At 35.0% G+C, this 24,346-nt stretch overlaps 1 protein-coding gene across 8 annotated transcripts in view; it reads right to left on the reverse strand.

Moving 5' to 3' along the window:
- Window positions 1–24,346, reverse strand: part of RSPO3 (R-spondin 3) — an 86,496-nt gene that overhangs the window by 21,229 nt on the left and 40,921 nt on the right. The window lies entirely within an intron of this gene.

Raw genomic sequence — 24,346 nt, forward strand, 5'->3', positions numbered from 1 at the left:
GATTTGTTGGTTATTTGTTATTCTTTTAAATTCCCAAGAAATGAGCAAAATATCCAGTGGGAACACTGATGTGAGCAACAGACTTAGCAGTCACTTTTCATGAGACATCAGCCATGGCACATCACATTAAAACCCCGAGGCAGGCCAATTTTGGGTCAGGATTCTCCCCAGTTGGAGAAAGTTTCTGCCATTAAGGAAGGACCAAGTTCAAAAGAAGTCTTGGCTTCTAATGTAAGGTTTGAGAATATTAGTGGATTGGTGGGGGGCGGGGGTGGGCAAACAGTGTTTATAGAAAATAAAAATTTGCTGCCACAAGGAATCATAGGGATTATCAAGAGTATAGTAATTTAGCTACAAGGAATTCATATTTTACAACAGGTGTCACCTGAGCTAATTTAAGATGAATTTTTACTTTTATTTGAAATTAAATAAATATATAAACCCTGGAGTAGAATATTTCTTCTTTAAATTGTGTCTTGAGCTTTCTCAATGTCCAAATGCTAGATTCTCATAAATTTATCCTAAAATCCTTTCTGCTGACTCCTGAGGTAAAGTTCCTTTGTTTCTTCCTAGACATTAAAATGCAATGTGCTCTTTTGAAAGTCTGTTTTTTTTTCACCTGCTGTATTGTACCAGTAATGGTCATGAAAATTTAGCTGACCTAAACAAGTGGGATTTTAGGATCCAAAGAAGTTGATAGTAAGAAGTATTTTAGGTCTATTCACAAAAAAGGAAATAGGCTTCTTAATGCTGGAGCTCCAACCCTTTTTGTTACAGGCTTGTACTTCAGCTTCCTTTTCTGCTTAGTCATTGCTTTAACGCCCACTCTCAGATTAATTGCATGACCCTTGGAGATGAATGATCTTCCACTTAATCTGAGCCGATGCAATCTGGACAACCTCAGGGTTGGTAAGGCTCCTCTTGGGTGGTTTTCATTTGTTTTAGGAACATTAAAGAATCTCATAAATCTGTATTTATTATATTGGTGAGTAATCTACTATAATTAAATATGAAATGCTCAAGACAATGTTAAGGTAACATTGGGGTCACAAACCTTTTTTTATGATGGTTTCATAGCTGCAAAAATACTCTGGAATTTGCTTTTGTCTTTATGTCTGTATCTGTTCAACATTACAAAGAACCCAAGAGCATATCATCTTCAGATGGGTACTTTATAAGTGTTTTAAAATAATAGTGATGATTTTTGATGATAAATACGCAATACTTACAAGGAAACATTTTAAGATGAATTTTGGAGAGAATATGGTTAACAATACCCTCATCCAATATAATATGTCTTCACTCACCAGTATTAGACAATTTGGTGAGCCAGTCTTAAAGAATACAGTCTTTAAGATTATCCAGATTTGGTGCTAAATCTATTCTTAGTAGTTTTCAGACTGAGACTAATATGGAGATGCAGAAATCATGCTAAGTAATAAAAAAAATCAGCTTTAGTTCATGAGTTTGGAGTCTACGATTTAGAATAGACTGTGATGTGTGCTAAAATTAACCTTTGCAATATTGTCAGGGACAAAAGGGGTTTGTTAAGCAATTCAATATTGAAACAAATGGTTGTTTTTAGAGATATTTAAATTATCAGAAAGTATAAGATTTTCCAGCACTTTATACTCACTTACAAAAATAATCAATGTTATTAGGTAGTATTATTTGATAACTGAAGCAGCCATCTAACCAATTTCCATTTGGCAGCAATAGATTAACCATATGCAATTTAAGAAAGTAACACAGCTGAGTGTCTTTCAAACTTATTCTTTAATTCACATGAGCAAAGCTCTTACTGCTTTGGATTTTTGGAGTTTTCAATATTCAGCAAGAGACATATCCTCCCTTGCCCTGAAAAAACTAAATAATGTGCTTTGGAACGTTGATAAAGGTCCTTCAATAAGGGCCTCTATTTTATAAGTTAGACAAATAAAACAAAACAAGTGGGCACAGTTGAAGATTAACACAATATAGGAGCACAACCATGAATCAAATAATCACAAATCATAAATAACTCTTATACTTGGAAAATGTATATACTAAAGGATGAATAAATTATAGAATGTAAAGAGGGTGAGGTGAGCATTGATTGCTTTCAATAAGCTGGGGAAATCACTTCTTTTCATGTTGAAATGTGCTGTAAAATCTACTCACTAAAAAGTTTTAAGATTGAATAAGTTTTCATGCATCTGTGCTTAAAGTCAGGGGTGTAAATGAATGAAGTCTAAGGGTTCCTTATTCATCTGATGGCATGGCTAGTTTAAAGAGTAAAATAAACCTGCCTAAAGACAGAAAGCTTCTCCATAAATCTAAACACTATTTTTGTTGGACTTCTTTGAAAACTGGTCTAAGATAATTTTACTGAGTACTTCAAATGGAAACCTGTCATATAGCTAAGAATAAATACAAATACATCATAAAACAGGCTTTGTTAAAATAAGGTTGGTGACTATGTTTCCAGTTCTCTGACTCCATACATATTATTTTAAAATACATGGTAGGAGCGCCTGGGTGGCTCAGTCGGTTGAACATCTGACTTCAGCTCAGGTCATGATCTCACAGCCTGTGAGTTCGAGCCCTGCATCAGGCTCTGTGCTGACAGCTCAGAGCCTGGAGCCTGCTTCAGATTCTGTCTCCCTCTCTCTTTGCCCCTCCCCTGCTCACATTCTGACTCTCTCTCTCTCTCTCTCAAAAAATAAACAGTAAAATAAAATAAGATAAAATAAAATACTGGGTAGAACACACATAGTAAACTTTGAGGAAAATGAAGACTAGTTCCATACTAATGGTTCTAGGGAATATGGCAGCAGTGGGGTCAACCTGAAAACCCACAGAACATCTTCCTATAAAGACAACAGCAACAACAACAAAAAGTCCAGCATAGAAGCAGTTTCATATGTATCTATTACCCTGATTTCTTAATATTCCACATTTCCCTTGCTGTCTTCACACCTCTTGGTCTTTTCCTGATGGGAGCATATTCACTATTCCAACATGAGGCTAAATGAAGTGTTTGTAAAAATACGTGAGCAATGCCAAAATGCCAACCACCAATTTATTCTTATTTCCATTAGGACATCCTTGAATTTGAAAATCTCTAATTATGTTTCTAGTGACTTAGATGGCTTAATAGACCACTAGTAGGTTTTACCACATCTTAATTCTGAAAATCTGTACATAATTTAAAGAAACATATCCATGTGTTTCTGACTAACTTGCCATTAAGCTTATTTTGTGAGTTCAATTTCATGTCTAAAAAATATTTAAAAGCCTCCTTAAATTTTTAAGCCTTTGCCAAGAGCAAGGTATCATAAACACACACACCATTAGAAATGGGCTGTTCTTTGTCCAAACTAAAGGCTGTAAATGGATATCTAACAATACTTACTGGAGGAAATAAGTGCTCCTTTTTTTTTTTTTAACAAATAGCTTACTGCCCTCTGTTTGCCTACACGGGTGAGCATGCTGTACATTTATAATGTAAGAATAAGAATTTTGTTCTTACTATAAGTTACTATATTCTAGAAGAAATCTTGCACCATTGCTCTAGTCTCAATCTCATGTGCTTTCAGCAGATGTCTACTGCAATTGAGAGCAGCATGTGATTTTTCCATATAGTCGTGAGTTCTCAAAGAACAAACCAAAAGTCATGCTGCATCTATTTTATTCAAACATGCACATCATGTTCTCTCTTGGAACTCTATCCACTTACATCTTGCTTAAGGCTTGGAAGCCTCCTGGGGTGGGAACTTTGCTCCATGTCTGGCATATTCACTGATTCACACAACACTTGGGAGACCATACATACTTTGTAAATTGAATAAAAAATCTGAACGTTTGAAATACGTTTTTTAGTGAATTTCATTTTATGTTTTCAATGCTATTTTAGTATATTTGAATGGGGTATTGATTTTTATAACATTTAAAAAAGCCAAACAAGGATTTTTATTAGTGTTCATATTTAAACATAACCCTGTGAAAAATTGCACAATGCTCTTAGCGCCTGAATGTCACCGACTCTATTGACTGACAGTGTTTTTGTTTAGACAGCATGATGCTGCTAACATAATCATTTACTGCATTTGAATATGATGTTGACAATTTGTGAAAACCATTTGGCTTTAAAACATCAGTGTGATTTGAAGTAAAAGGAGAATCATTGGCCAATTTGCTCATTAAGTTCAAGCTTGTTCTTTGAACAACAGAATGTTTGTAAAACAGAAAGACTTAGGAAATTTGGTGGTAGAAACAGAACATTCGCAATTTTATCATCAACAAAATGACAATAATAAGAAATAATGGATAATTCCAACCACATGTGTGATGGGTATAATTAGAAAAGGTCAGACAAAAAGAAATAAATGATTATCTTGAACATGAGGGAGGAGTGTTGGAAAGAGCGTGGAATGAGACTGGATTAATAGACAAAAGAGACATGTCCTAATCTTGTTTCACTTACTGTCTAGCTAACACTCGTAAGGTAGTTACCAACAGTTTCCACCTCAGTTGCTTGAAATCTCACTAGACTTGGGAGTCAGGTCTGGGTTTGAGTTCTGTGTCTGCCAATTACTATGTGTGACTTTAAGTCCACTACTTACATTCAGTGTCTTAATTTCCCCATTTTAAAAGCGGAATTGATAACAAAAATGCAGAGATGCCTGGAATTTTTGAAGGACTGCATGAGTTAATTATGCAAAACTGCCAGGATTTAGGCAAATCATATTACTAAATCACAGCCCAATTGGAAAGAATCTATGTCAATGGATATGGTTATTGGAATCGAATAAGGACTACAACTTAAGCACATTATTTTCCTGTTTTTTGGCTTTTTGTTACATGATTTTGGGTCCATCGTAATTCCTCTGGAAAGCCATTTTTACTTCTTCTTCAAACTAGAAGTCTCATTTCTATTTTAATCATCTTATCAGGTTCCCAGAATAATATAACTAATAACTGAATTACTGTGTTCTACTCTTTAGTATCCGGAGGTGAATAAAGTCCCTTCCAGTTGCTATATTATTTAGTGAGGCTCCATGGAACATAAAGATTTATGCCACCTCAGAATTTTGATATTACTTTTTTCAAATTTCTAATTTCAAGAGCTGTACATGTTAAACAATTTGGGTTTTGATTGTGAGATTGGTAGTTAAGAACATATTAATGATTCATAAACCTCTTTTCCAGAGAACTGCTTGTGAAATAGGCATTTTAGCTTAAAGGAATAGAGTTTCATGAGAGTCCAATGCTTAATATGATGAATCAAAAATACTTTTGTATTTCCTATGGAACTTTGGGTGTTTACAGTTAGAGGATTCTGGATTATATGTTGGTAGTTTTATTCTTTTCATTATTCCAAATATATATATATATGTATTCCAAATATATATATATATATTCTAAATATATATGTATTTAAAATATATTATATTATATTATATATAAAATTCCAAATATATATATATTCATTATATTCAATATATATATTCATTATTCCAAATATATATATTTATGTGTATATAAATATATATATTCATTATATTCAATATATATATTCAAGTCCTTTGTGTCTTTAATTTTTAAAAAATTTAGTATTGCACACACACATTTTTAGTTAAGCAATAAACATCTGTCATCTGCCATTTATTAATATTAATTATAAATGGTCAGTGGCTCATGGGATCCAAGTAAAGCAGCTGAGATTTTTCTAAATTTGACCTCTTAGAGTTTATATAAAAAGTGTTCCTAAGCCCCTAAGCTCCAGCCAAGTTTAGGCTGGTTTGCAACCTAGTATTTTGGATTATGCATTTAGCAATCAAAAAAAGGAGAGATAAATGACAGAAAGTCTGAAAAAGCATTGTGTCAGGGGATTGGGTGGGACTAATAATAAGAAAAGATATTCAAAATGATTCAATGCATTGCATTTATTACAAGTTAAAGGTTATGTGTACAAGTGTATGTGTTAGGAATGTCTTTTTTCCCATAGTTCTGCTGCTTCAGATGTTAATATGGAAGCTACACTTCCATAAATTAGTAAAAGTGAATACAGATTTGAGGAAAAACCAAGAAACAACAAATACAAAGCCCATGATGTTAGTATTTCCTGAAAGGGCTAGCGTTCACAGCTACTTATTTCTTGTCACCCTACAACATCCTACAGCTACAGTATAATATACATTAAGATGTCTGACATAAACTCTGTATGATGCACACTGGGGGGCACACTGATATATTCTTCCCTTCCAAGATTCAAGTAATTTTCCTAAGAAAAAAATACTTTACTCTAGTAAAGTGTCCATACAATATCAAGTTCATGTTTTACCTGAATCTAACTGAAAAACATAAAAGAGATTTCATAAACCATCTTATTTAATGATCGTTTAAAGAGTATTCTAGCACGTGGTAAATTGGTTAGTTAGCACTACTTCAACACAAGCACTTCTGTATTTTTAAATTATTTTATATTGCAGTAAAATGCAGATGACAAGATTTACCATATTAATCATGTTTAAGTACACAGGTCAGTGGCACTGAGTATACTGTTGTGCAACCATCAGTACCATCCATTTCCAGAAATCTTTTTGTCTTGCAAAACTGAAATTCAGTACCCATTAATTGCAATTCCCCATTCTCTGCTACCCCCACTCACTGGCAACCACCATTCTACTTCCTGTCTCTATGAATTTGACTTCTTTAGGTACCTCATATAAGTGGAATCAAACAGTATTTGTCTTTGTGTGACTGGCGTATTTCACTCAGCATTGTGTCCTCAAGTTTCATCCATGTTGTAGAATGGGACAATTTATTTCCTTTAAATTTTTTTTAATTGAGGTATAATTGCCATATAACATTATATTGGTTTCAGGTGTTCAACATAACGATTTGTTATTTGTATATATTGTGAAATTATCACCACAACAAGCCTAGTTACCATCTGTCACCATACAAAGTTGATTTTTTGGATTTACTCTCAAGTATATTCTACAATATTATTGTAGCTATCATGCTGTACATTATATCCCCATGACTTATTTATTCTAAAACTGGGATTTTGTACTTTTTAACCCCTTTCACTTGTTTTGCCTACTCCTCTAACCACTCCCTCTGGCAACTACCATTCTGTTCTCTGTATCTATGATTTTTGTTTGGTTTGGTTAGTTGCTTTTTAGAATCCACATATAAATGAAATCATATGGTATTTGCCTTTCTCTGTCTGACCTATTTCACTTAGCATAATACCCTCAAGTTTCATCCATCATCGATGTTGCTGCAAATGTCATGATTTCATTCTTTTTTATGGCTGAGTAGTATTCCACTGTGTGTGTGTGTGTGTGTGTGTGTGTGTGTGTGTGTGTGTGTGTGGTAAATAATGCTGCAATAAACATGGGGCTGTATATATCTTTTCAAGTTAGTGTTTTCATTTCCTTCAGATAAATATCCAGAAGTCGAACTGCTGGATCATATGGTAGTCCTATTTTTAACTTTTTGAGGAACATCCATGCGATTTTCCATAGTGGCTATATCAATTTACACTCCCACCAACAGTGGATGAGGATCCCCTTTTATTCATATCCTTGTCAATACATTATTTCTTGTTATTTTGATATTGGCCATTCTAATAGGTGTCACTATAACATCTCATTGTGGTTTTGATTTGCATTTCCCTGATGATCAGCGATGCTGAGCATCTTTTCATGTCCTCTTGGCCATATATATATCTGCTTTGGAAAAATGTCTATTCAGATCCCCTGAATTGGGGTTGTATGAGTTCTTTATATATTGAGTTGTATGAGTTCCTTATACATTTTGGATATGAACTACCTATCACATATAGGATTTGAAAGTATTTTCTCCCTTTCAGTAGATGATTGTCTTTTATTTATTTTTATTTATTTAAAAAAAATTAATGTTTATTTATTTTTGAGAGAGAGAGAGAGACAGAGTGTGAGCAGGGGAGGTGCAAACAGAAGGGGAGACACAGAGTCCAAAGCAGGCTCCAGACTCTGAGCTGTCAACACAGAGCCCTACATGGGGCTTGAACCCCACAGACTGCAAGATCATGACCTGAGCCAAAGTTGGATGCTTAATTGACTGAGCCACCCAGGTGCCCCACTGATTGTCTTTTAGGTTGACAGTTTCCTTTACTATGCAGAAGCTTTTTAGTTTGATGTAATCACACTTGTTTATTTTTGCTTTTGTTGTCTTTGCTCTTGGAGTCAGATACAAAATTTTCTTGCCATGACTTATGTCAAGTATCTTACCAACTATGTTTTCTTCTAAGAGTTTCAGGTGTTACATTCAAGTCTTTAATCCATTTTGAGTTAATTTTTGTGTATGGTGTCATTCTTTTGTATGTAGCTGTCCAGTTTTCCCAACACCATTTAATTGATGAGACCATCTTTTCTTCACTGTATATTCTCGCCTCCTTTGTTATAAATTAATTGACCATTTTTGTGTGTGGGTTTATTGCTGGATTCTCTATTCTGTTTCATTGATCTGTGCATCTGTTTTTATACCAATACCATACTCTTGATTACTTTTGTAATATAGTTTGTAATCAGAGAGCATGATGCCTCCATATTTGTTCTTTCTCAAGATTGTTTTGGCTAGCCAGTGTATTTTGTGGTTCCATACAAATTTTAGGATAGTTTGTTCTATTTCTGTGAAAAATGTCATTGGAATTTTGATAAGGACTTCACTGAATGTATAGATTGCTTTTCATAATATGGACATTTTAATAACATTAATTCTTCCAATCTATGAGAATGAAATATCTTTCCATTTCTTTGTCTTCTTCAATTTCTTTCATCAATAACTTATAGTTTTCAGTGTACAGGTCTTTCACTTCCTTGGTTAAATCTATTCCTAGGTATTTTGTTCTTTGTGATGCAATTATAATGGGATTATTTTTAAATTTCTTTTTCTGACAGCTCATTGTTGGCATATAGAGATGCAACTAAATTTTGTATACTGATTTTGTACTCTGCTACTTTACTGAATTCACATTAGTTCTAACAGGTTTTTTGGTGCAGTCATTAAGGTTTTCTACATATAAAATCATGTCATCCACAAATACTGACAGTTTTACATCTTCCTTTCCAATTTAGATGTTTTTTAATTTCTTTTTATTGCCTATCAGCTCTGTCAAGGACTTCCAGTTCTATGACAAATAAAAGTGGGGAGAGTGAGCATCCTTGTCTTCCTTCTGATCTTAGAGGAAAAGCTTCCATCTTTTCTGTTGAGTTTGATGTTAGCTGTGGGCTTGTCACATATGGCCTTAATTATGTCGAGGTATGTTCCCTCTATGCTCACTTTGTTGAGAGTTTTATCATAAATGGATTTTGAATTTTATCAAATGCTTTTTCTGTATCTATTGAGATGATCATATGATTTTTATCCTTCATCTTGCTAATGCTGTACATTGCATTATTTAATTTGCCGATGTTGAACCACCCTTTCATTCCCTGGAGTATTTTCTTCCTTTTAAGGTGGAATAACATTCTATTGTATATGTATGCACTACATTTTGTTTATCCATTGATCTGTTGATGGACACTTGGGTTGCTTCTATCTTTTGGCTATTGTTAACAATGTTGCTATAAACATGGGCGTACCAATATATCTTTGAGACCCTATTTTCAATTATTTTGGATATATATCTAGATGTGGAATTGGTGGATCATATGGTAAGTCTATTCTTAATTTTCTGCAGAACCAGCATGCTGTTTTTTTACTAACAGTGCACAAAGGTTCCAATTTCTCCAGATCTCACTAACAACAAGCACTTGTATTTTTTATCTATTTTATATATGGGGATGTGCATACGATTTCAATAAAGCAGAGGGTTCTGTCACTACAACCCATCTGAAAACTACTTTTCTAATCCAATCTTCTCATCTTGCAAGCATCTATTGCCAGCAATCTATTACCAGGAGCAAAACAAGACTTGGTAAAACACGCATCAAAAAGGCCACTCTTCTCCCTATGAGATATCTATTACATGCCTCTTCATTACTTTTTTATTTGGTTCCTTTTAGTGACCCTTCCCAGACTACATTTCCAGGGAGGATTCAGCTTAACACTCAAATGTACTTTACAGAATATCTGGCCCTAATTCACTTCAGGCAATGAGAAAAAACTTACTGAGAAAGACCTAACTAATTGAGGGGAGACTCTCTTTCCATTGTAGGAACTAAGGATAGTTCAAGTAGATGGATTATTTTGCTGTTTAAAAATAGAGCTGATAAGAAGTGATTCAAAAAAGGAGAAAGCACGTGAAGTTAGTGCACATTATTAAATATCTGTATAGTTCCACAAATTGAATTACTAACATCAACACAGTTGTTAGTGGAAGTAATAATACAACAGAAAATATTGTGTCGGTAAAGCAGAATGATATAGTGAAAAGTGCAATGTACTGGGATTCTCATTCCCCTTCTGTCATTACCAGCCTTGTGACAAAGCCACTTGGGCAAAGTTACTTAATCTCTTTAGGTCTTAGTGTCATTTATTGCCAAAAAAGGATGAACCATTTATCTCTAAGGTGTCTTTTGACTTTCTTATTCTGATGTTTCACATGGTACTACTATTATACAAGAGGAGTAAGATTAGTCCTAACACACACATCTTTTTAATTACACCACCAGAGGCAAAAGTGAGTTTATGAGGGACATGGGGCAAGATAGCTTATATGTATGTATACACGAATATATTACACTAGTAGTGTATCCAGTACTGTCTAATACACAAATGCTGCCCAACAAATGTTTATTGAATAAACACTCACACATTTAAGATTACAGTATCTAACAAATTTTTTAAAAAATCAGCAACCTAGAAGAAAAAGTTGTCATTATTTAAAAGATCAGAAAACACACTATAGTCAAATAAATAAGAGTAAGAGAAATATTTGCTATATACGTGACAAAAGGTTGATATCCCTATTATACAAAGAGTTCCCACAAATGATTCAGAAATCACTCAACAGAAACATGGCCAAAACATGTAAATAGGTGTTCTGTAGAAATGCAAATAACTAATAACCATGTGATTAGCCTTATTCTTAGTCAGAAAAATGCCTATAATAAACAATAGGATATCATTGTTAATCCATCAGATTGGCAAGAGTTTAAAGGACTAACATCATCCAGTTCTGGCAAGGATAATAAAAATAAGCATGTCTGATATACTGCAAATGTGAACTGTTAAAACCTTTTTGGAAAAATAATCTGGGGGAGTAAAATTTAAATTTATATTTAAAATGTGCACATCTTCTGATTTATCCATCCAATGTCTGGGACTCCATTTTATATGAGAGCTCACAATTATGAAGTGCTTATCATGTGCCAGATACAAGTCTCAGAGTTTTATACACACTCATTAGCTCCTCGCTATAACTCTGAGATATGGTCACTGTTATCATCCCAATTTTTCAGATGAGGAAAATGGGGTATACAAAGGCTAAATAATTAAAGTTATAGAGTTAGTTAAAAACACAACTGAAATTTGAAAATAGGTACTCTGGTTTCAGAACCTATGTTTTATTTTGTTTATATATTAATTTTTTTAAAGTTTATTTGTTTTTGAGAGAGAGAGTTGACTGAGAGAGAGGAAGAGGGAGAATCCCAAGCAGGCTCCACACTGGTGGGGTGAAGCCCAATGTGGGGCTTGAACCCATGAACCGTGAGATCATGACCTAAGGTGACATCAGATGCTTAACCAACTGAGCCACCCAGGTGCCCCTCAGTCTGTATTTTAAATACTATGATAATCTCACCCCTTCTACCTTTGATGGAAAGTGAGTGCACAAGTTCACTGACATTATAGAGATTTTAATTATGGTAATAAAAGTAAAAGGGAACAAAATTTACTATCCATTACACCATTATGGTACATTGGTATATATGCCATTATTGTATCTTATACATAATGTAGAATGTATACCGTTATTGATATTAAAAAACAAATGCTTTTGTGAAAACTAAACAAAAACCCTTAAAATAAACAGCAAATCCAGAGTGGAACTGAGATGGTTTTGCCTTTCTAGCTATTTTAGTACTTTTTGACTTCACCAAGCTGACATTGCAAATATTCAACATATTTTGAAGACTGTGAACATGAAAAGAACGATTCCACAAGGAGACAATTCTTGGAAAATTGAGGAAGGCTGCAGGGATGGGAGGAAAGGATGATAAGGCAGGAGCGGAGGCATTAAGGGCATCAAACATGGTCAGAGGCCAAAGGGCTGAGGCAGAGAAATTAAATAGAAAAACTCCCTTTTCCTACACAGTTCAAAGCAAAATGACAAATTGAACAAGTGTAAATCCACCAGAGGTTTGCCCATGAAATACTTTAGTAAACTGTGTTTTAGCTATTTAAATAAATCAAATTTGAAAGAAAACAAATCCCTTTATGATTTTGGTGTTGGTTGGATATGATATACATCACATCAGATGTTTATAGTATGTATTTATTATTCTGAGGGGTACTTCACTATCATATGTACATATTCCATAAATAATTAGCTATCAAAATGGCATTATGCTAATTGCATTATGGAAAACTAGGTTATTATTTCTGTCAATTAGGATAATAAGATTGCAATTAATTAGATATTAACTGTTGATCTTAAGTATGCATATACTGTATGTCTAATTTTTGAAATTAGCAATTATTCATATTTCCCAAGTGTGTGATTAGTTATGTTTATATTCCTTAAAATGTGGTATTATTCTAAATATCAGTGAGAAATAAGTAGCATTATACTTCTGGACATTAAATTTTATGTAATGCAAAAATAAAAATAATATCTTATCTAGAAATGTACATGTCTTGCATGAAGATATTAAATGTAACTGGACTCTGTTCAGAAACTCTTTCTTAAATCTGATCCTTTGCACAAATAAGAAAAGCAGGCTTTTTCAGTAGAAACAACAAATAAACAAAACAACCCTTTACAAGGCATATTTCTCAATTACGGCCGTCTCGGCTCACAGAGGCTAGAGTTATGACCGAGTGTTGTATACACAGTATAAACACAAGAGTTCAGTAATTAGGTTTGAGTTAATTTTAAAGTTCCAGTGACCTGGTGCATAATCAAGCAAAAGGTCATTACCCACACTGGTACATTTCACACAGAACACTCAGCAGCTAGAATTGGACACGTCTTCACTTTAGCTTGCACAAATCAATCCCAGAAACCACTTGTAGGAGTTGTGGATTCTTTTTCTATTCATTTCAGGGCCACTTTACTCATATAAAAACATTTCCAGCAAACCAGAGAAATCAGAAAACAAATTAGTTAAGTTAAATTATTATTAGTATTATGCTGGACATGCCTCTCTAGTCTAAAACAGAGAGAGTAGAACTTAGGTTACTCTTCCTCACTTAAATTTTTTTCTTCATGAATAATATTGGACAAGGATTACCCTACAGAAGTGTATAAACCTCTTAATTTTAACATTTTGAATTTCTTTTTTTGAAGGAGGTAATTTGTAACATTTTGTCAGCCAAGCATCCTTATATCTATGTAGAACTACCACTCAGAATAGCCCACGTGTCCCTTGGCTTCAAGGGTGGGCATGCAACCAATTGGCAGACCAATCATAAGACTCTAGTTCCCCTGCCAGTGATTGGTTCAAAGGGACAGACATGTGACCCAAGCAGGGTCACGTTGAGTCCTTTAATGAGAATGGATGAATAAATACTAGAAGGGAGAGCACACTATCCTTTTGGATTGAGAACAACATGGATATAGAATTAGGGCTGCCCAGAGTCAGCTTTTCTCTTGAATAGAGAGAGGTTCTGCAGCAGAAGAGAGCAACGCCAATTAACAAAGAGAAACAGAAGCAGGATGAATTGAAATGATGAGAAAGAGCAAATGATATTGTTTGAGCCCTTAGAGCAAACTGTGCCTAAGCCAGTAGCTTTCTTATTGCTTAAGTTAATTTGAAATCTGTCATTTTTAACTAAAATGTTGGATTTTTTACATTTTTAACTAAAACTTTGGCTCAGGTCATGATCTCACAGTTCGTGGGTTTGGGCCCTGCATTGAGCTCTGTGCTGACAGTTCAGAGACTGGAGCCTGTTTCAGATTTTGTGTCTCCCTCTCTCTCTGCCCCTCCTCTGCTTGCATTCTCATTCTCTCTCTCTCTCTCTCTCTCTCTCAAAAACAAACAAAAATTTAAAAAAGAAAGAAAAAGAAAGAAAGAAAGAAAGAAAGAAAGAAAGAAAGAAAGAAAGAAGAGAAAGAAAGAAGGAAAGAGCAATCAATAGACATAGAAGGGAGCAGAAACAGTGGATTAAGAGGTTTTGATGACTTTACAATTCACACTCATTTTGTACATGTTAATAATAGCCCACTGGTGCCAGACACTTTATGCTTGGATTTGTCCATCATTAAAAATTATACCTCATTCTATTTGGGGTCTGGTTTGACAGCAATGTATAAAGATTACACTGTTTGAGTGGTGCATTTCCATTCATGATGCTAAAAATGATATAGTTTTAATGTAAACAAGGTTGAGAATGTTTCTGTTTCAATGATGTCACAGAATTTAATTGTAATCTGGTTGTATTTGCCTGGTCACACCTATTGGGAGGCCTGACTCCTTTCTTCCAGGCTACAACAATCTACAAAGTTAGCCTATAATGCTTCCATGATGAAGTTGCTGAAGTAGATAAAAAGAGGACAAGATAATGATCTATGGAAAGAATAATTCTTTTGTGCCTTCAAATGTGGGGTGTCTTCTCTGCCAAAGAGGTTTCAGCAACACCAGCAGTTTCAAGGAGTGACTGTGTTAGGGAGGTGGGAAGGAGGACAGAAGCATGAAAGGGGGAAGTGTCTTTTTGCTGGAGAAATGTTTACTTTGTAATTAGCAAAGGACAAGAAAGCTCTTTTGGAAACTGTACTTGGGGGTCCAGAATTTAAATTTATGCTGATGCTCTCCGAGTCTCTCTCTAGGGAACCCTCCTAATTGGCAGGGATCTCAGTTGGCTAGAACAGGCTGCAAATGAAGCCAAGGTCTTGGGGTCATTTCTCCAAAGGGCCCGTTAACTCAGCTCTGTTCCATAGCCACAAGCTGTATCTTTAACCCTGCTTAGCTGTCTTACAAACACAGATTAGCACATCAACGTGGTGGTCACAGAAGAAATACATATATTCGCCTTGAGACCAAAACAAAAGTAGTCAAAGATATTTCATTTTTGCCAGCATAAACGAAATGTCTGTGACTGTGTTAGCAAACTCCAGTCAAGACTACAGCTGCTGATGGAGGAAACTGCAAAGATGAAAACTTAACACAGTTCTATGCTAGGAGTGAGGTGATCAAGGCAATCACTACCTTGTGGAATGGCATAAATCATGATGCCAACATCTAGAATAAGATATCCATGATGGCAGGGACTTTTGCCTTTCTTGTTCAGTACTATATCCTCAGTCTGGCACATAGCCAGTGTTTTTTTTAATAAATATTTGTTTAATATGAGGGTATCTTGGCCTGGATTTTTATTTATTCTTCCTATTCTTCTCATTACATACAAATTGGAAAGAAAAATGGAAATAGTCTCCTACACAACATCTCCTGTATTAACTATTGAGTGTGTTTTTACAAAAGAAGAAACAGTACCTTAGAAAGTATAAAAAGAAAAAGTTGAATGAATGGTCAATCACACTCATCTAACTGCAACCAAGAGAAAGACCTCGTGGCAGATGGCAAGAATGGTTACAGCTCTCCACCCAATCTTGTATACGCAAGCCACCTTGAAAAGTAATTTTGCAGCCTCTCCCACCAACAGGTGAAATCTATTTCTTCAACTCTTAAATCAGGACTGACCTTATGACTAGCTTGATAGGCCGACAGCATATGGTGAAAGTGAAATCACGCTAGTTCCGAGCCTAGCCTCAAAAGGAACTCCTCATACTCTCCCTCATGGAACCCTATAGATCCCCTTCTCCATCTTATTGATGATAGAAACCAAGCACAATTTCCTGAGTTCTCTAGCCAGCCAACCATGTGAGGGAGCCCAGCCAGAAGTGCATAGTGAGTCTAGGCCTGCATTGCCCACTCACACTTATTGTTAAATAAATGGTTGTTGTTTTAAGCCTCTACATTTTGCGGTTGCTAGGCAGCAAAAGTAACTGAAACCCTCATGCACAGGCAAGATCATTTGCTTGCTTAGGGACTGAAGAATGCTTTTGTATAGTACAGCTACTACTCTATTCTGACTAGCGTGTGCCATGTTACACACACTAATGGGTTGAAAAGCATTAGTTATCTATAAACATCACAAAAAAGACGTATCAGAAAATACAGGCATTTACAAGGATAATTTATCATAAAGACTTTTTTAGAATAGGGATGCTAAGGTATATACCAACAAAGCAGAGAAGCCTAAAAATGATTCTATCACCATAGCAAGGAAGGGACTGCACAGATCATGCTAACACTTGAGTATGTCCTACCATAAGTATGTTCACCTGACTCTGACCACTGTGGATAATGACAAATATCCTGGATAGCCAGAAAAATGGAATGAAACTTGGCATTCATTATAAAGAGATTATAACTTCTGGTTGAATGATAAAAACGGTATAGTGCCTAGGATTGCAAGGCATGAAATAAAAAGCTTCTCATTTCCTACAGAGCTTTTCCTTTAACACTGAGAAGTTTAAGAGCATACAATAGGATTAGAAAATATGTTAGAGGTTGGGGTGCCTGGGTGGCTCAGTTGGTTAAGTGGCTGACTTCAGCTCAGCTCATGATCTTGCAGTTCATGAGTTTGGGTGTCAGGCTCTGTGGTGACAGCTCAGAGCCTGGCGCCTGCTTTAGATTCTGTGCCTCCTTCTCTCTCTGCCCCTCCCCCAGATGTCTCTGTCTCTGTCTCAAAAATAAATAAAAAATAAAAAAAAATGTGTTAGAGGCAAGAAACCTAGTAACTGTCATTTCATTTTTTTCAACACCTTTCTAGGTGCTCTGTTTTATAGAAGGGAGTAAACTATACATAGTTTACTCTGTTTTATAGAAGGGAGTAAACTATACATAGAAAGGATTGTGGCATGGTTTTCAACCCACAAAACTGGGCAGCAGAGAATGATTGCAAAGATCCTGCCATTGTAATATCAATACCAGGAGAAACAGTGAAAAAGGTTGTGGCCTGTCACAGCAGCTGTAACTTTCTCTTATCTGTGTGGGTAATGAATTAATGAATTATGACATGTATCCATTGAGTTTGCAAGCTAATTTGATGCTTCAAGGATTCAATGGGACGCTGGTGATTAAGAAAAGGAATAAAAGTTGAGTAATATAGCTAAAGAGAAAAAATAATAATCAGATTAAAATAAGGAAAGAGGCCTTGAGTGACCATGACTGAAAAGTATCTGAAGATGAACTGTGAATTTATGGGATCTTTAGAGATGAGTAGTGCCTATATCCTTCAAAAAAAGTAGTACACCTGTACTATTTTTAAAAGCCTAATATTTAAATTTGGTTGAGGTATATATAAACTGTAATCTTTCAATCTATAACAACCACACTCTAGGTCTGGTTTTAGTACTTACAAAATTCAGAGGATAAAATTTTGAAGTATTAGGTTGAACCATCTGAAACTGCTAATATTTGGCCATTTATGACCTACAAAGTGACAATTTCACATGACTCCACCTAATAGGGAGAAGAGTGTTAAAAGACAAGAGATGGGTATAGCTGTATGATTAGTTTTGGTGAAGACAAAGGTAAGTGGTGATTAAACAACTGTCAGGCTTCTCCAGTGAGGACATTAAATGAAAAAAATTGGCTTAACTTTTGAGAGGAGGTACATACATTTATACCAAGAACCACTTCTCTGAGAGTGAAGAGTGTTATTTACTTCAATCGACTACCTTTCTTGCAAGTTTTAAATATACCTGAATATTTTTGTGCTGGAATATTTTAAATCAAACAATACTAATTTTTAATAAAATTGATTGTTGCCTTTATATTGGGAAATGAAATTTCCCCCTCTGTCCCACTATCTTGTCCTTCTCACCAAAGAGTCACACCATATGAGGTTTTTCATTGATGGTAGCTGGTCTGCCACAGAATTTGAACAAACAATATGTATCAGTAGGGACTGGACAGGCCCCGAGAAGGGATAACAAACAGAGATTGTTAGGTTTATATCAAGGTTTCTCATCCTTGTATGATTAGCAGATAATTTTTGCTGTGTGCAGCTGTCCTCTGTATTGTAGTAGAACAACATTCCTGGCCTCTACCTGCTAGATGCCTATAGAGTTTCCCTCCAAGTTGTGATAATCAGAAATGTCTCCTAGGGAGCAAAATCATGTGTGGTTGAGAATCACCACCTCTAATGCTGTTATCATTTCTGCTCTGTATTTTCCTGAATATTTTCTGACCTATCTCAAAGGGGTAGTCTATTAATTAGGTGTAGAGAAAGAGCAGAAAACTCCCATCCTTCAGTGCTAACACAGGATGAGTGTGTAGGCCAGCTGGTTGTCCTCCATGAGGTGAAGGTGGGGAGAGGACATCATCCAAATACTCTAGCCAACTGGCACACTACAAATTTGAGCTAATGAATGCATCTAGTTGAGTTCTGATGAATCGTTCTGGGAATCTTTGCTAAATGTCTTGTTTTGAATTTGAATGCATATTTAATACAAATTCTTCCTGCAGAAAACTCAACTATACTGGAATAGTTGTTATAAACACTTTAAGAAGTAACCTAAAAGACAGAGAAGCAAGCCTAGGAACAAAGCAGACTCATTTTTTATTTGCTTGATTTTTAAAAATTGACTTTGCTGTCATTTTAAATACCATGCTCATGATAAAACATAATGCATATTTATAATACTGGTATTTGAAGAAATGGTTAATTACAATTATGGATTAGCATGTAACATTTTTCCTTTATGTGAAACCAAGATGACTTTTACAACTTTGCTTTTAATTTGGAGAAGGCACATAAGGCGACATATAATATATTCAAATAATGCAATAATTCCCTACACTTATTTAATCCCTGGGAATGACTCTGGACACTTTACTTACAAGACTACCTCATTTTATTGCACATTGCTGTATTGCGCTTCACTGATATGGAATTTTGTTTGTTTGTTTATTTGTTTTTGGTTTTGTTTTTTTACAAATTGAAGTTTAGTTGCAATCCTTCACTCAGCTAGTCTATTGGCACCAACAGCATTTGCTACTTTGTGTCTCTGTATCATATTTACCCCTGCAATATTTCAAACTTTTAAATTATTTTTGTGTTTGTTATGGTGATCTGTGCTCAGTGATCTTTGATGTTACTATTGTAATTGTTTTGGGGTACCACAAACTGCACCCTCACAAGACAGAGAACCTAATTGATAAATGTGTGTGTTCTGACTGTTCCACTGACTGGTTCTTCCCCCATCTCTCTCTCTTCTTGGGTCTCCTTATACCCTGAGATGCAACAGTACTGAAATTAGGCCAATTAATAACCTATGATAGCCTCTAACTGTTCAGGTGATAGGAAGAGTCCCACATCTCTCATGTGAAACCAAAAGCCAGATATGGTTAAGCTTAGTGAGGAAGACATTTTAAAAGCTGAGATACACTGAAAGCTAGGCTTCTTGTGCTAGTTAGCCAAGTTTTGAATGAAAAGGAAAAGTTCTTTAAGCAAATTAAACGTACTGCTCCACTGGACATATGAATAATAAGAAAGCAACATAGCCTTATTGCTGGTATAGAGAAAGTTTTATTAGTCTGGATAGGAGATCAAACTAGCCATAACATTTCCTTAAGCCAAAGCCTAATCCAGAGCAAGGCCCTAATTCTCTTCAATTCTATGAAGGCTGAGAGATATGAAGAAGCTGTAGAAGAAAAGTTTGAAGCTACCACAGGTTAGTTAGTTCATGAGGTTTAAGGAAAGAAGCCGTCTCCATAACAGGAAAGTGTAAGGTGAAGCAGCAGGTGCTGATGTAGAAGGTGCAGCAAGTTCTCCAGAAGATCCTGCTACAATCGTTAATGAAGACGGCTACACTAAATGGCTGATTTTCAATGCAGACTAACCAGCCTTCTATTGGAAGACGATGGCATAGGGTTTTCATAGTTAGAGATGAGAAGTGAAGCCTGAAAATGTGACTGAATTGTTGCAGTCTCATGATAAAACCTGATTGGATGAGGAATTGCTTTTAATGGATAAGCAAAGAAAGTGGTTTCTTGAGATGGAATCTACTTCCAGTGAAGATGTTGTGAACATGGTTGAAAGGACAGCAGAGGATTTAGATTATTACATAAACTTACTTGATAAAACAGCAACAGGGTTTGAGAGAACTGACTCCAATTTTGAACGAATTCTACTGTGGTAAAATGCTATCAAGCTACAGAGAGATCATTTGTGAAAGGAAGAGTCAATTGATGTGGCAAACTTCATTGTTGTCTTATTTTAAGAAATTGCCACATCCACTCCATCCTCAGCAACCACCACCCTAATCAGTCAGCCGTCATCAACATTGAAGAAAGACCCACCACTAGCAAAAGGATTACAACTCACTCATGATGATTGTTAGCACTTTTTAGCAATTAAGAATTTTAAAATTAAGGTATGTACATTATTTTTTCAGATATAATGCTATTGCACACTTACTAGTCTATAGCATAGTGTGAACATAACTTTTATATGTACTGGGAAACAAAAAAATTAATTTGACCCATTTTGTTGTAATCTTTGCTTTATTATGGAGGTCTGGAACCAAACCCACGTGATCTCTGAGTTATGCCTATATTTTCATTTTAATAGTTTCTTTTCTCTTTCTGCTAGGAAGGATGCTATTTCTTCTTGAATCAAGAAAGTACACCCTCCCCCATTTCTTCCATGACTCTGTTCTTCTTTCTCCTTTCTATCCCAAGATTATGTGCTACATATAAGTAATTAGTATCTTCTTCATACAATTAAATTTCTTTAATTCTTGTGAATTTCGTTAAAGCCCAATATCTATAGGAAATTCTCTTTAGTTAAAGAAATGTAAAGAATGAATGAGAAACATGTTTAGTGATCCTCCTTCCGCTGACCTCTCAATGCCCCTACACACACAGTATCATCCCCTTATCTAAGATGCCCCTACACACACAGTGCCCCTACACACACAGTATCATCCCCTTATCTAAGATGATGATGAACAGTATATCAAAAATTCATAAATGTAAGTTGACAACTGTTGAACATACATTTCCTCCTTGTTTACTTCCATTTCAATACATGGTTTTAATGCTCATGTGAAACTAGTCTATACATTAGCCTTTACACTCTCTTAAAATATATTTTATATAGCTGACATTTCAGATATATAATTTCATTGAGATAGGCTCAAGCTAGACAATATTGCAATGGTAATAACTTCTTATTAAAGTTGGGAATTGAGGGAGAAGTTAAGACTGATTAAAAGGCAATATGTCAGGTAAGGGAAATAATCTTAGAAGAGGCAAACATCAGATAAAAATTTAGGGGGCTACAAAAATTACATTTATATCCTTAGATTCATTTCTTAGAACTAAGTATGAGAAGAATGTTAGTAAAAAGAGTGTATGTGTGTAAGATTTTGCAACCAATTTTTTCAACGTATATTAAAATACATCTCACAACTTGAAGAATTCACTGTTACTAAAAACTACTTCCTTCAATTCAGCTTCTTCTTTGTGTACATTTTGAAAAGTCATTTCTGGATCTTATCATTCTTCCCCAGAGACCTTGCCTTTGGCAATTACAACACAGCAGAAAAAAATCCTGAACACATGCTCCATACCTTTTCCAAATATGAGTTATCTACCTCTGTCTATTGTGAACCTCTTAGACAGGGAGTTTAAGTTTAAATTCAAGATTTTCAGGCTAAATTTCATTTTATTTTATTTTATTTTAGTTTTTTTTATATTTTATTTTTTAAAATTTACATCCAAATTAGCATATGGTACAACAATGATTTCAGGAGTAGATTCCTTTGTGACCCTTACCCATTTAGGATAAATTTTATTTTAAAAGCCTGATCTTTTAGTTTACTCATCTAGAAATGCTGAAACCATTAACATAAAAGATCTTATTTATGAGTCTATAAGCCAATGGTAGGAGAAGTCAAATCTTTTTCACTTTATTGTAATTGTCTTCTTATAGCTTCATAAGTATTTATAATATATATCTCAGAATTTAAATGAGAAGACTGTGGGTAACATTATTATTTTGATATGATATTTGATATAGTGGCATGTCCAGATTCATAATTACTTTGCTATTTGATTTCTTCATGTTCAAATAGAGTGTTTGTTAAATTATCATTAAGAGAAGCTAAGAAAACTATTAAGTTAGGGAAGTAACAAATGAAGGGAGAAGTGGTATCCTTCCTATCTTAAATTTATGAGCCACTAGGGAAAACATTTTTGAGACATATATAAAGATGAATAGAGATTAAATAAAAGTAGAACTAAATTTGAAATTTAATTATAAATGTGATCCATATTTCCCACTTGGTAGTCTATGCATTATCAAATCTGAAAAAGAATAAAGCTCCTAAATTTTTCTAGTTGTATAAAGTTCTATTTGTAAATGTAACTTATCCTGCTCATAAAGGAGGAAAAAAGGACCAGAAAACTTAAAAAAAAAATGTTTATTTATTTATGTTGAGAGAGATAGTGGGTGTGAGTGAGGGAGAGGGCCAGAGAGAGGGAGAGAGAGAATCCCAAGCAGGCTCTGCACTGTCAGCACAGAGTCAACATGGGGCTTGATCTCACCAACCATAGGATCATGACCCGAGCTAAAATCAGGAGTTGGACACTTCACTGACTGAGCCACTCAGGCACCCCAGGACCAGAAGAAACTTAAGCCAAGCTTATGCCATAGGTTATTTAAAACTTCTTGTGGCTTTATTTGTCTTATGTGTGGCTAGTTTTAAAAACTGACATTTTCGGGGCGCCTGGGTGGCGAAGTCGGTTAAGCGTCCGACTTCAGCCAGGTCACGATCTCGCGGTCCGTGGGTTCGAGCCCCGCGTCAGGCTCTGGGCTGATGGCTCAGAGCCTGGAGCCTGTTTCCGATTCTGTGTCTCCCTCTCTCTCTGCCCCTCCCCCGTTCATGCTCTGTCTCTCTCTGTCCCAAAAATAAATAAACGTTGAAAAAAAAAATAAAAAAAAATGTTAAAAAAAAAAAACAACTGACATTTTCAATGTTAATATTTAAGTCAAGTGCCAGGAAAATATATTAGACCACATTCTCAAATAAAAGAATTATATCATAAATTAATTTTTCCATTGGATAAGGTTTTCTTTACTTCTATTTTAAAAGTCAAGTATACTGAATACTGATTAGTAATGTAGAATCTTTGTGAGAGTATAATGTGAGCAAGGACCACCTGTAAGTCATTAAATTCCAAGAAAATTTAACAAACATAAGTAAGTGTACAGCTATGGGAGTTTACCAACAAGTAGAGTGATGAAATATTTGATTTCCAAATCCAACTTTTAAAATTTAAGATGTTTTAAATTAATTGGTAACAAATGCCAGAAAGACCTAGCCAACTTTCATTCCTTAAACCTAATTTTAATCAAAATATCTTACACATTTACAAAAGCTTGAAGTTCCCTTTAAAATCATCCATGTCTTCAAAAATTTTATCACATTAATTACTTGATTACTAATAGCAACATCAGGCTGGATACATTGTGATAATGGCCAACTCTTTTGATATAGTGAAAGACATTTTGCAAAGTACCAGTGACCCAAGATCTTTCTTAAATTAGCAATGTTCAAGTTTGCACAACAACCTCCTCTCTGTTCCCACTGAATTTTGTTCACATGTCTATAATCTCCCTTTTGTATATGATATTGCTATTATCTATTTAAACATCTCAACCCTCCACTAGACCCTGCATATACCTTCAGGATAGGTATACTACCCCATTCAGTTGTGAATTCCCAGGACTTAGTGGTGTGTCTGGCCACAGAGTAAAAATTCATTGAAACCATGTTGAATGAATGAATGAATGAATGAATGAATGAATGAATGAATGAAATAAGCACAGGAAATCCAACTACAGAGGCAGCCAAAGTCCTTTCAAGCTGCAATTCACTGAGGATCATTTATTGGCTCAACAGAACTACCAATAGGTATATAAAGCTACATAATATCTTTGTAAGCAGTGGAGTAGAGGACATTAGTGAGAAAGACAAAAAAATTCTATTTTAAAGATAAACTGCAGATCTTCTAAGTGGAAGTTAACTACCCTAAAACATTATATTAAACGGTATATTTCTCCTTGGCAGTCATAAGACTTCAGAATAAGCTCTGACACAGAGTTATTTACGATTGATCTATAATAAGTTCTG

Source organism: Acinonyx jubatus, chromosome B2, assembly GCF_027475565.1.
Source record: "Acinonyx jubatus isolate Ajub_Pintada_27869175 chromosome B2, VMU_Ajub_asm_v1.0, whole genome shotgun sequence".
Lineage (NCBI taxonomy): Eukaryota > Metazoa > Chordata > Mammalia > Carnivora > Felidae > Acinonyx > Acinonyx jubatus.